This window comes from Arachis hypogaea, chromosome 15 (assembly GCF_003086295.3).
Source record: "Arachis hypogaea cultivar Tifrunner chromosome 15, arahy.Tifrunner.gnm2.J5K5, whole genome shotgun sequence".
NCBI classification, from domain to species: domain Eukaryota; kingdom Viridiplantae; phylum Streptophyta; class Magnoliopsida; order Fabales; family Fabaceae; genus Arachis; species Arachis hypogaea.
In genome coordinates this window covers 127034220-127049088 of record NC_092050.1, presented here as the reverse complement: position 1 = coordinate 127049088, position 14869 = coordinate 127034220, and positions in this window count along the sequence as shown.

Sequence of the window (14869 nt, the reverse complement as noted above, 5' to 3'; positions counted from 1 at the left end):
TGAAGCTTGTCACAGTCATCCAATCCCTGAATCCTACTCGAAATACCACAGACAAGGTTTAGACTTTCCGGATTCTCAAGGATGTTGCCAATGGATTCTAGTTTATACCACGAAGACTCTGATTAAGGAATCCAAGAGATACTCATTCAATCTAAGGTAGAACGGAAGTGATTGTCAGGCACGCGTTCATAGGTTGAGAATGATGATGAGTGTTGCGAATCATCACATTCATCATATTGAAGTGCGAATGAATATCTTAGATAGAAACAAGCGTGTTTGAATAGAAAACAGAAATAATTGCATTAATTCATCGAGACACAGCAGAGCTCCTCACCCCCAACAATGGAGTTTAGAGACTCATGCCGTAGAGATACAATGTAAAACGTGAAAATGTCATGAGGTGCAAAATAAATCTCTGAAAGTTGTTTAAATACTAAACTATTGACCTAGGTTTACAGAAAATGAGTAAACTAAGATAGATAGTGCAGAAATTCACTTCTGGGGCCCACTTGGTGTGTGCTGGGGCTGAAACTTGAGCTTTACACGTGCCTAGGCTGTTTCTAGAGTTAAACGCCAGGTTGTAACCTGTTTCTGGCGTTTAACTCTAACTTGTATCCTGTTTCTGGCGTTTAACGCCAGAATGCAACATGGAACTGGCGTTGAATGCCAGTTTACGTCATCTATCCTTGAGCAAAGTATGGACTATTATATATTGCTGGAAAGCCCTGGATGTCTACTTTCCAACGCAATTGAGAGCGCACCAATTGGACTCCTGTAGCTCCAAAAAAAATCTATTCCGAGTGCAGGGAGGTCAGAATCCAACAGCATCAGCAGTCCTTTTTCAGCCTGAATCAGATTTTTGCTCAGCTCCCTCAATTTCAGCCAGAAAATACCTGAAATTACAGAAAAATACACAAACTCATAGTAAAGTCCAGAAATATTATTTTTATTTAAAAACTAATAAAAATATACTAAAAACTAATCAAATCATACTAAAAACTATGTAAAAATAATGCCAAAAAGCGTATAAATTATCCGCTCATCAATGCTCATGTTGGATTTAGATCTCTTTTAATGAAATTTAATGTTTGATGTCTTATAATTGTTGATTTGAGTTGTTGATTTACTTTCTTGCAATTGGTAGTTGGTAGATTTATTATTCTTGTATTTTTACTATGCTTTCCTTTTATGCCTTCCAAGTATTTGACAAAATGCTTGGTTGGGCTTTAGAGTATATTTTGAGCATTCTTGGCTTAGGAAGAGTAATTGGGTAATCTTGGGTCATTAATACCCAATTTAGATTGGTGATCTAGAGTTGTTAGTTAATATAATTTTCAATGACTCTAATCTCTTGCTAATTCAATTAGTGAGTTGATTAGGATTTTTTATTTGAGATTAACTAGTCTTGTTTGACTTTCTCTAATGAAAGATAACTTATACCTTCTTCCAACATTGGGGATGACGAAATAAGATAAATTCTTGTTAAGTATTGTTATGATTAATGACTAGGATAGAAAGCCTATGATCTCAAACCTTGCCATGAATGTCTCTCTTTATTAATTGCTTTCTTTAATTTCTCTCTTTACTTTTCTTGTCATTTATTTTATTGCCCCTTCTATCAACCAAACCCTCCTTGCATTTTCATAGCCAATAATTGAGCATTTCATTGCAATTCCTTGTGAGATGACCCGGAGTTTAAATACTTTGGTTAATTCTTATTTGGGATTTGTTATTTGTGACAACCAAATTTAATTTGATTTGAGGATTGACTATTGGTTTGGACTATACTAACAGCGGAATTATTTTGTGGAATTCCGAACTGGTATAAATCCTTGCAATCACTCACCTACCATTCTCATTCAAAAACAACATTTTCAAATTTATCTCTTTTAGCTTTAGTGTTTACCCAGAGATAGTAGCAGCACTAAAGACTTTTCAGTCAGCTGGTAGTACGGGCGACGCAGCAGCATTGGTAGTGATCGATCAGCAAGGCCACATTTAGGGTTTTTTTAATTAAAATTGCCAAAAAATAGAAGGGAGAAGGAGAGGGAAGAGGACAACCTACTTGCAGGAGGGGCTAGCGGGTGTAGCATCGCAAACGGCAACAGCTCCTCAAGTGATGCAACAAGTTCCAGTCGAGTCCACGCAGTCCTTGGAGAATGTTGGTGGTGGCCGGCACTAGCAGATGTGACTACCAGAGGTGGTTGGCAGAGAGAGGGGAAAAGGTTAGAGAGAGTGTGGTTCTTTCGAAATGAGAAGGGAAGACGCGCAATTCAAATTTAGAGCAAATTTACCATCAGATTTATCGGTGAATTTAACGCATTGTGCATGACCGAAATGCAGTGTTCCATTAATTGAGCTTTACCTACAAATTAGGCCGATGATAAATCCGATGCTAAATCCAATTTTTACCGGCGAATTTACTGTCAAAAAATTTAATATGCCAGTAAATCCATCTGTACTGCGTGATTTTAAATCCAACGGTATTCAATATTTTTCTTAAAGAAAAATTTAGAAACAAGAATAAGAAAGATAGATTAGATAGCTCAAAGAAAGCAGAGGCATTGTTGATTACGAGAGGGATATCACCATAGTGTGGTTTCAGCAGGAGCCAAAGTAGACAAAATTCACAAAGAAATAAGCATTTCAAATGCTACAATTGTGGCAAGAGAGGGAACTTCAATAAAGATTGTAAGAATAAGAAGAGTATAGAGAAGGTTCCAAAAGGATAAAGCTCTCAAGAATGTGTTGCGAGTACCTCTAAAGGCATCAAACAACTCACTAATATCTGGATTGTAAATTCAAGAGCAACCTGGAACATGACTCCTCATCGTTATTGGTTTTGTACATATGATATGAATTAGTCTTGGAAGGATCTGTGTTCATGGAAAATGATCATACCTTAGAAATTGATGGAATGAGTACTGTCAAAAATAAAAATGTTTGATGGTTCTATTCATTCACTTCAAAGAATAAGACATGTGAAATACTTAAAGAAGAATCTATTGTCAATTGAAAAGCTGGATGAACTTGATTGCAAGACCCATATTGAAGGTAAGATCTTAAAAATTGTTAAAGGTATTGGTAATAAAAGCAGAAAATATTGCAACAAATCTATACATGCTTATGGGAGATACTTTGCAAGAGGTAAAGGCATCAGTTGCTTCAGCAAGCCAAGAATAAATGACGGTGACATGGCATCACAAATTGGGCCACATGTCAGAATGAGGCTTGAAGATTCTTGTAAACATAATCTTATTCCCAAGCTCAAATAAGTAAGCTTACCATTTTGTAAGCACAGTATAGTCCAAACCAATAGTCAATCCTCAAACCAAAATTTAATTTGATGTGAGAGTTGTTTGTTGGTTTGGAGCTATGCTTACAACGAAATTCTTCTTTCTATAAGAGAAATTCCTAACCAACACGATTCTTCCCATCAAATTAATGGCGCCGTTGCCGGGGAATTGCAATGGTGTTATATTGTTGGATATTGTGAATATGTGAATATGTTTGTCTTTTGCTTGTTTGTTAGTTTTTCTTAAGTTTACAGATTTGTTGCTTATTTTGTTAGCCTTTGTTTTTATTTGCTATTATGAATTCTCATCCCTTTGGCTATGAGTTTGGTTACAACTATGTTGTAGGGAATAGAAGCTCCAATGGGGATGTGCATCAAGGATTTGGGAATCAAAGATGGGAGGAGCCTCAAGGGATTGATCAACCTTATTGGCAACAACCCCCTCCAGTTTATTATGGGTATAATTCTAATCCTAATGCATATCAATCTAATGGATATGGTGACCTTTATTGTGATTGTCAACAACCACCACCACATGCTTATGAACCACCCCCTCAACATGACTTTGAACCACCTTACTCACAAGCCCCCTACCACCAAACACCTCATTATGACCCTAATCCTTATCCACCATACCAACCACCTTATGAACCATATGAACCACACATGGAACCACCACCATTCCAACACAATTACTCTCAAGAATCACCTCAATATACACCACCTCCATACCCTTACCAAGATGAACCAACTTTCAATTATGAAACTTTCCTCCCAAACAATGAACCTTCTTTTTCCACACCACTTCCAATGGATAATTCTCTCCAAGAATGTGTTAGTTCTTACATTCAAAGGCAAGAAGAGAACCAAAAGGAGTTCAAAGAGTTAGAAGCCAAGATAGCTACCATAGCGGAAGCCGTTCGCAATATGGTCTCCTCCCACCTAAGCCTATGCGATCAAGGAACTCCCATTGTTGAGTGTGGAGAAGCAATCAAGGAGCATAGTGAGGGAGTGAGTTTAGAGCTTCAAGGTATAGAAGAGGGGTTGAAACAAGGATTGCCACAAGGGGAGGAAGTCGAGATAATTGAGCCGGAAGAAGTGGTTGAAGTCTTAGGAGATGTTGGAAGTCCATGGGAATGTGGAGTCATAGAGCCCTCTTCCAAGAAGCTTGACATTGATGTTAAGGAAGGTGTACAACCTCCAAGGCATATCATGGTGGAAAACCTTGAAGAGGTTGATCAAGAGAGGATTCAATCATTGATGAGTTCTTATGTACAATTGAATCCTCTCCCATTGGGCTTGACATGGAGATCAAAGAAGAAGATGCACAACCTCCCATACCCTTGGTAAGCAATGAAGAAGAGATTGAATTGGAAGGAAGCTATCAAGAGGAAGAGGTTGAAGTTGAAGGAAGTTGTCAAGAGGTGGAGATATTCAAGGAAGAGCACAAGGGAGTGGAACTTACAAGGCCATTGGAGACGTTCCTTCCTAAGTCACCATCCAACACAACATTCAAGTGGGTAAAACTTTTATCCCTAAGCTTTACTTTCTCACTTGAATATGGTTTGGTGGAGACGGATGGCCAACTTAGAGCTCTTTGTGGAGTTAAGAGTAGGAGAGAATTGTGTAGTGGTTGGAAACATCACCCTAAGTTCATGATGGTTGCATGCTCAAAGTTGAATAGCAATGGTTGGTGTAGAATCAAATTGCATGGGTCTAGGAGAATGTTTGGATGCTTAATTGAGAATTCACAAGCCTTGTCACCCAAATTTAACTATGGTAGTCAACAGGAAGATGGGTGCAAGAACAAGGTTTGGGACCCCGGTATTCATTTCAACAATCAGAACTCTTGGGGCCTTGTCATCTACCTAAGCTTACTTGAAGGCCTTGTGCACCTAATTTGGGATCCCGGTGGACATTGGAGATGCAAACAATGGTGGGGATTCAAGGATGAATTCAAGCATAAACCACCCTAGCAAGGACCCCCACCAAATGTCCAACTTAAGGACTTAAACTAAAAGTGCTAAGTGGGAGACACCCACCATGGTAAACTCTTTCCATTTTTCTCTCTTTTGTACATATTAATAGAATTAGTTTAATTCCATGTTTTGTTTTGTTTTTTGAGTTTATTTGGTAGTTTGATATGTTAAATAAGGTTTTAGGGTGTTCTGGTAGTTGCTCGGAGGTTCGGAAGGCTTAGTTTGGTGCAAGAACTTGGAAATATTTTGAAAAACAAAACACCAACCCGCGCGTGCGCGCACCTGGCGCGTAGGTTTAGGGTTTTGTTTTTTGAGTTTATTTGGTAGTTTGATATGTTAAATAAGGTTTTAGGGTGTTCTGGTAGTTGCTCGGAGGTTCGGAAGGCTTAGTTTGGTGCAAGAACTTGGAAATATTTTGAAAAACAAAACACCAACCCGCGCGTGCGCGCACCTGGCGCGTATGCGCGCCTCAAGCATTTTCGACCATCCACGCGGACACGCCATGTACATGTACGCGTGGATGCAAAAATTCCACCCCCAGCCAAAAACCCGAGAGTTAGGCCTGCACTGTGTGAACATTGGGCCTAAGGCACAAACCAACCCGCGCGTACGCGCACCTGGCGCGTACACGCCGTTGACTCTAATTGCGCAATGCACGCGTACGCACGCTGTGCGCGCGCATGTCGATTGCACTACCTGTCCTCCTGGTATATTTTCCAGAGAGTTGGGCCAATCCTGAGCTGACATTGTGCCCTGTGCCCAACCTAACCCGCGCCTGCGCACACATGGCGCGTGTGCGTCCTTCTGCCAATCTGCGCATCGGTGTGTGGGCGTGCATGACGCGTCCGCGTTGCAAAAAAAAAGAGAGTTTTTTCTCATCTTCCATTTTCTTTTGTCCATTGCATTCGCATACTTTTATTCTTTGCATTTTCATTTTGTTTTTATAGCTTGTTTTTACTTTCTTTTTTTTTTTAGCTTCTTATTTGAATAATGGTGTTGGATTCTTATATTCAATTGTTAAGAATTTCTTTGTTAATCTTGGTGCTTCTCAACTTGTTTGATATTGTTGGGTGATGAAATTTTTAAATCAATGCTTAATCTTGTATGACTCTTATATTCTTTATGCATTGATATGAACTTGCATGTCCTTCATGACCCACTCTTTCTAGTTGAACTTGATGCTTGTGAGTGCTCTTCATACTTTGACTTTACTCTTGCATCAAGTATTAGTTGATATGCCCTTTGCTTATATTGCTCTCTCACTTACATGCGTAGCTAACATGTAGTGAGAACCATACTCTTATTTGGCATTAGCCCCGCCTATGTTCTATTTGCTTTGATATCTTTGTTATAGGCTTAATTATTCTTCTTTCTCTTTCCTTTTAGGTTGGCCACCAAGAAGGAAAGGAATGAAAAAATTTTTAAATGGGGCAACAAACAAGTTCATCCGCACAACCTTTTGAAGGAGCTCATCAATTGTAGCAACCCGTCCACCTTGCTCTTCTTTGCATGCATCGAGGACGGTGCAAATTTCTAAGTGTGGGGAGGTCGTTCAACCGATCTCCATGGGTAACAACCTCCTTTTTCAACACCAATTTCTTTGTTAGTTAGTTGTTGCATTGCATGATAGGTTTCATGTTAGTTATAATTTGTATATACTCTATCATTTCTTTTTATGTTAGGATTACATGGTTAGGGTGATGACTTCTTTTCCAAGAAAATTTGTTTTTAGGGCACCTACCAATTTGAAAAAATTTTTTGTGACAAACTTGCTTGAAGAATGTGTTTTGGAACATGGTTTTTGAGCTAAGAACACAAGCATGTGAGTTTTGAGCCCAATTGCGTGGTTACATCTTATAACCACTTATTTTCCATTCTTGCGTGCATTGTTCTCTTTCTATGATTGTAATCTTTGATTTGTTTGATTCTATATGTCCATTATTCCATGTATATATGCATTTGTATAATTTAGGCCATCATTTCATATAGCTCACTTACCCAAATAGCCTACCTTTCATCAACCATTGTTAGCCAATTTTGAGCCTATTTAATCCCTTTTATTCTTAATGTTAGCACATCACTACCCATAAGCGAAAAACAATAAATGTCCTTAATTTGGATCTTTGATTAGCTTAGGCTAGTGAGGGTGTGTATCATTTGGGTATGGGAAACTTAGGACATTGGTTGAGGTAAAAGTGTAATTTTTATTTTTGTTGAAAATATTGGGAATTAGGTACATATTCATGCACTATATGTAAAACCATATGCATTGATACGTTTATATATACTTTAAAAAAATGATGATAAAGAAAAAGAAAAAGAACACATATATATATATATATATATATATATATATATATATATATAAAAGAAAAAAATATAGAAAAAAAAAGAGAGAAAAAGAAATAAAAAGGGGACAAAAATGCCTCAAAGTAAAGTTCAATAAAAATCAATGCATATGGAATGTTAATTAAAGAGAATGCATGAGTATGTGAAAAGAAGTGGGAATCATGGGTAGCTAGGTTGTGTATTAGAATTGTATAGGTTGTCATATATGTTTGGTGAGAGCTTAGGTTAATCAAAGATCCAAATTTCAAGCTCACTTGACCATATACATCCCTACCTTAGCTTTACCCTAGCCCCATTACAACCTATGAATAAGTCCCCATGATGAATGTATGCATGCATTGAATAACTGTTGATTGTTAGATGAAAAACAAATCTTGGAAAGCATGAGTAGAAGAGAATTGAGTGATCAACCTTATACACTTGAGCGACTAGAGCGGATACACTTCCGGTGAAGGTTCGATGCTCAATTCCTTATTCCCGGCTTTCATGAGCTTTTCTTCTTGCATGTCTATTTGTGCTTTATTTTTATATTCAAATTGGTAGGTGGGCATTTAACGCCGAAAAAGGTGCCAGTTCTGGCGTTTTATGCCAGAAAGTTTTAGGTTGACTTTGAACGCCAGTTTTGGCCATCAATTCATGGGCAAAGTATGAACTATTATATATTGCTGGAAAGCCCAGGATGGCTACTTTTCAAAGGAATTGAGAGTATGCCAATTGGACTTCTGTAGCTCGAGAAAATCCATTTCGAGTGCAGGAGGGTCAGAATCCAACAGCATCTGCAGTCCTTTTTCAGCCTCTAAATCAGATTTTTGCTTAGGTCCCTCAATTTCAGCCAGAAAATACTTGAAATTACAGAAAAACACAAAAACTCATAGTAAAGTCCAGAAATATGATTTTTGAATAAAAACTAATAAAAATATAATAAAAAGTGAATAAAATATGCTAAAAACTATGTAAAAACAATGCCAAAAATGGTATAAATTATCTGCTCATCACAACACCAAACTTAAGAGGACCAAGCAGTCCCAAACGAAGGGACACAACCCAATCTAAAGGCAGCCAAAGCCTAGAAGAATAAAGGCGGTTCCCCAAAAGATAAGATGACCTCACTTAAAGATAAGATAAGATAAGATAACTATCTTATCTCCAGAAAGGTCACTCCATACTACTATAAATACACTGGAGCACCCAGGTATAACTCATACTCTGATTCTACTAAAAACCTGTTTAATACCCATGCTAACTTAAGCATCGGAGTCTCTTGCAGGTACCCCCTACCTTCCGGTGATCAAGGATCAGAAGTGCAGCCAGTCCAACAAGTCGGACACAACAGCTCTGGCCGCCACCTGCCAGCCAGACACGTCATCTCCGACCAGTACAGAAGATCTCATCCGAGATCGACCTACAGTTTTAGGTAACCCTCGGAACACTAAGCATTTTGTTTTCCAGTATTACCACCGGATACATAAATGCCACAGACACATAACTGGGTGAACCTTTTCAGATTGTGACTCAGCTTTGCTAGAGTCCCCAGTTAGAGATGCCCAGAGCTCTTAAGCACACTCTTTTTGTTTTGGACCACGACTTTAACCACTCAGTCTCAAGCTCTTCACTTGGACCTTCATGCCACAAGCACATGGTTAGGGACAGCTTGATTCAGCCGCTTAGGCCAGGATTTTATTCCTTTGAGCCCTTCTATCCATTAATGCTCAAAGCCTTAGATCCTTTTTACCTTGCCTTTTAGTTTAAAGGGTTATTGGCTTTTTCTGCTTGCTTTCTCTTTTTCTTTATTTTTCTTTTATTTTTCTCTATTTTTTTCGCAAGCTTTGTATTCACTGCTTTTTCTTACTTCAAGAATTAATTTTATGATTTTTCAGATTATCAATAACATTTCTCCTTTTTCATTATTCTTTCAAGAGCCAACAGTTTTAACATTCATAAACAACAATATCAAAAATATGCACTGTTCAAGCATTCATCCAGAAAATAAAAAGTATTGCCACCACATCAAAATAATTATATTATTTTCAAGATATAATTCGAAATTCATGTACTTCTTTTTCTTTTTCAGAAAACATTTTTTTCATTTAAGAAAGGTGAAGGATTCATAGGACATTCATAACTTTAAGACATAGACTCTAAACTTTATTGATCATGAAATAAAAATAAGACATGAAATAAGCATAAAAGCAGACAAATAATAATAAAAGAAAGGAAATTAAAGACATAAAAATAAATGACTCTAATACTAATGCTCATGTAACTCTTAAAATAGATCTCTAATAACAAAAGTTATCACAGAGTTAGGACTCAACAACCTGCATTGGGAGAGGCAAGTGCTCCTTCAATTTGTAGGACGCCTGGCTCTTCAAGGGACAGCTTCTGGCGCTTTAGTTCCTGTAGCTCACGCCCTTGCTTTTCTTGTTCTCTGAGCAGTTTGCAGAGCATGCTGTTCTGATTTTGCTGCTCTTCTTTGAGTTGATCCATAGATTCTTGCAGCTTGTTGACAGATGCTTCTAAGCGAGCCCAATAGTCAAATTGAGGAATTTCTGGGAGGAGCTCATGCGCCCTGCTCTTGATGAGGTTGTCTTGAACTTGAGGTCCATCCATCACCCTTTTGGTGATTGAGTGTTCAACTGGGATATACTCATCAACACCTATTTGTACTCCCGCATCTTTGCATAACAGACTGATCAAGCTTGGGTAGGCCAATTTGGCTTCAGTGGATTCCTTGTTTGCAATTGTGTAAATTTCACAAGGAATTAATTGATGGACCTCCACTTCTTTTCCCAGCATAATACAGTGGATCATCACTACTCTTTTGACAGTGACTTCAGAGCGGTTACTAGTGGGAAGTATGGATCGCCTGATGAAATCCAGCCAGCCCCTAGCAACTGGCTTGAGGTCTCCTCTCTTCAGTTGGTTTGGAATACCTTTTGAATTGATTATCCACTTGGTTCCAGGGAGGTATATGTCCTCTAGAACTTGATCCAACTTTTTATCTTTAGCCATTCTCCTGTTAAAGGATTTTGAATCATCCTGTAGTTGAGGAAATTTGAGGACTTCTCTCACTTTGTCAAGATGGAGGTAGATAATCCTCCCTCTGACCATGGTTTGAAAAGTGTGGAAGGCAGTTCCCTCCATTCTTTGCTTATCTGTCAGCCACAAATTTGCATAGAATTCCTGGACCATGTTTCTTCCCACATTCATCTCAGGATTAGCTAGGATTTCCTAGCCTCTGTTTCGAATCTGCTCTTGGATCTTTGGATATTTGATGACAAGTCATATTGACCCAGTGTTACTAGCCTTTTTCTTTATTTTTATTTAGTTTTATACACTTTCTTGCATCCTAAGAAATCAATTTGGAATGAAAATGCATAACTTCTCTTAATCAAACAACCATTATATAATTGATGCTAAATCATGAGGTTTAGGCCAAATTTAATTGCAGTTTTATGATTTGTAAACCTTGTGAATTTGGTGATACTTTGATTGGTTGTTTTGATTAATTGTAGGTGAAGAAAAGAAGAAAAGAAGAAAGCGTGGCCTAAGAAGTGTGGCTCAAAGAAGAAAAAGCGTGGCCAAGAAAAGAGGAAGTGTGGTGCAACAAAACCATGAAGCTCCCTCCAAAGCTCACTAAGTGAGCGCTACACTCACTACCAGGAGACCAAAGCATAAAGCTCAGCTCACTTTGTGAGCTGAGCACAACATGGGGTCAAGAGACAAGAAGAGAAGAACCAAGCTCTGCTCACTTTGTGAGCTGAGCACAACACAAGGCCAAGAAATAAGGAAATGAGGAACCAAGCTCAGCTCACTAAGTGAGCATTATCGAGAGCGCTAGAGGAAAAATTCAAAGGAAATGATTTGCAAATGCATGCTCCAAGGCTTGAACTCATGACCAAGGGGGATGGGGGAGGCGCTACTCACAAAGGAAAATAAGCAAAAAATGGCCAAATGCACTCCTCAAGGTTCGAACTCACCACCATGAGGAAGCAAGGAAGCAAGGCATCACAAGAAAACCAAGGAAAAGCTCCAGCGCATGCTTCCCATGGGTTTCGAACCAAGGACCTTTCCTTGGATGCCCCAAAGCTCAGCTCACTTTGTGAGCTGAGCGCTATCCATGGGCACATGAAGCACACCTTGACACGGTCCTGGGCAGCACAAGGCGCAACAAATTGGCACCAAGGCACTAGCGCTCAGCTCACAAAGTGAGCTGAGCTCTCCCCTGATGCATCCCAAGCAGCAAAGAAAGCAACAAAGGCCTCCCCACACTAAGTCTCCAAGCTCAGCTCACTTTGTGAGCTGAGCATCCCCCTGGAAGCAAATTTCTTCATGGGCTGAAATTCAAATTAAAAATCCAACTTAATTCATTTCTTCACCAAATCAAAAGCCCATCCAAATTCCAATATCCAAGAATAGAAAGTGTATAAATAGGACTTAGTTTGATGTAAAAAAAAAACTTTTCTCTTGGACATTTTTTTAGAATTCCCTTTTGAGCTTTAATTTTTGAATTGATTTCCTTAGAGAATTGGGAAGGAGAATTGATCTCTCTTCTTCCTTGTTCTTGCTTGAGCACTCTTTAATTTTCTTGCTTTGGATCTTGGGTGAAGAATTGAAGAACTTCTGTTTCAATCTCACCTTGAGATCTCTTGTTTACGTTTCTGCATAATTGAATTTGAATTTCATTCTCTGGTCATTGCATCTTCTTCTACTCTTCTGCAATCTATTTCTGCAATTTACTTTTCTTCATTTCTTTTGCAATTGTTCTTGTTGGATCAAGGAAGGATTTGAGATCTAGACTTGTTATCTAGTCTCTTCCACTCCTGAGATCTTGAACCATTTTTCATTTGCTGCAACTTAAGCATCGCTTTCTGTTTTAATTTCTCAAGCATTTCTACTTTGCTGTTTAGATCTACTTTGCTTTAATTCATCTTTCACTATTCTGTTTTGTTGCAATTTACTTCTGCTTGTTTAATTTCTGCAATCCCACTTCCTAATTCCCTTTTATCATTCAAGCAATTTACATTTCTTGCACTTTAAGATTCAGTCATTTACATTTCTTGCAATCTAAGTTTCTGCAATTTAATTTACTTGTTCTTTAAGATTTAGCACATTTACTTTCATGCTCTTTAATTTACTGCACTTTACCCTTCTCCCTTTACGTTTCAAGCAATTTAGTTTCTGTTAATCACAAACCACTCAACCAACACTTGATTCGCTAGACTAAATCAACCAATAAACTAAAATTGCTCAATCCTTCAATCCCTGTGGGATCGACCTCACTCACGTGAGTTTTTATTACTTGATACGACCCGGTATACTTGCCGGTTATACGTGAAAGAAATTTTTCGCGCATCAAGTTTTTGGCGCCGTTGCCGGGGATTGATTAGATTGACAATGATTAAGTGAAGTGGAGATCTAGATCTAGCATTTTTATTTTCTGTTCTTTAACTTTTAATTAACCCACTAACTGTTTGAATTTTTGCTTAAGCTAACTACAATTTCATCATGGATTAAAGTGTTACTGTCCTTCTGGTTTTGCTTGATTTCTATGTCTTGTTTGCATGTCAGGGACAAGGAGAGCTATACCAACTTTTTGTGAACAAGACGAAAGAACCCTCAGGAGATTAAGAAGAGCTGAAAGAGGGAAAAACATTGTTGGAGAAGAGGATTCAGAAGAAGAAGATTTCCAAGATATGGAAGAACGCTCAACAATTCCAACTAACCCACAAGGAGGAGTAGCTAACAACAACAACAATCCACCACAGAGAAGAGTTTTGGCCTCCTACACATTTGCAAATCCTAGACATTGTGGGAGTAGCATTCTTACCCCAAATGTTAATGCAAATAACTTTGAACTAAAGCCACAACTCATCACATTGGTTCAAAACAATTGTTCTTATGGAGGAGGACCACTTGAAGATCCAAATCAACACTTGTCCACTTTCTTGAGAATTTGTGACACTGTCAAAACTAATGGAGTGCATCCTGACAGCTACAAGCTACTGCTATTTCCATTCTCTCTCAGAGACAAAGCCACCCAATGGTTGGAATCTTTTCCAAGAGACAGCATTGACAATTGGGATGATCTAGTGAGCAAATTCCTTGCCAAATTTTACCCACCTCAAAGGGTTATCAGATTGAAGACTGAAGTACAAACATTCACCCAAATGGAGGTTGAACCATTATATGAGGCATGGGAAAGGTACAAGGCTCTGATCAGGAAGTGTCCCCCTGGAATGTTCAATGAGTGGGATAGATTGCAGAATTTCTATGAAGGCTTGACATTGAAATCTCAAGAGGCCTTGGATCATTCAGCTGGAGGCTCTTTGCAACTCATGAAAACTGCAGAAGAAGCCCAAAATCTCATTGATATGGTGGCTAACAACCAGTATTTCTTTGCTCACCAAAGGCAACGCCAACCATCACAGAGGAAGGGAGTGATGGAGTTGGAAGGAGTGGACTCAATCCTAGCTCAAAACAAATTGATGCAGCAGTAGATTCAACAACAATTTGAGCAAATGGCTAAGAGGATTGATAGCCTCCAAGTTGCATCAGTAAGCACCAATCAACCATCAACCACATGGGGAACAAATGAAGAAACTCAAGAGGAGCAACAGCAGGAGCAAGTCCAGTACATGCACAACCAAAATTCTGGGTCAAATGAAGTCTATGGTGATACTTACAACCCTTCATGGAAGAACCATCCAAACCTGAGGTGGGGAGATAACCATAACCAAAACCAACAACCATGGCAAAGAAATTCAAATCAGAACACTTCAAGAAGCAACCAAAATAATAACCAGCAGCAAACCACCCAAAATCCCTACAGAAAACCCCAAAACAACCACCCCAACTCCAACCATTATCCATCCAATAACCAACCCACAAACCAAAACACTTACCATCAACCCTCAACACCCCATAACCAGCCAATTCCACATGACTCTCAAAGAATCACTAACTTGGAAACCTTGATAGACAAAATGTGGAAACACCAAGAAATGACAACCAAGAACCATGAAGCTTCTATGAAGAACCTAGAGAGGCAGATTGGGCAAATCTCCAAGCAGATTTCTGTTGAGAGACCATCAAGTTCCCTGCCAAGTGACACAATTCCAAATCCTAAAGAAGAATGCAAGGCAATACAATTAAGAAGTGGGAAAACATTGATGAGTAACAATGACACTACAAGGAAGCAAATGGAGAACAGCAAAAGGCCAATAGAGGGGGAAAAGCCAACACA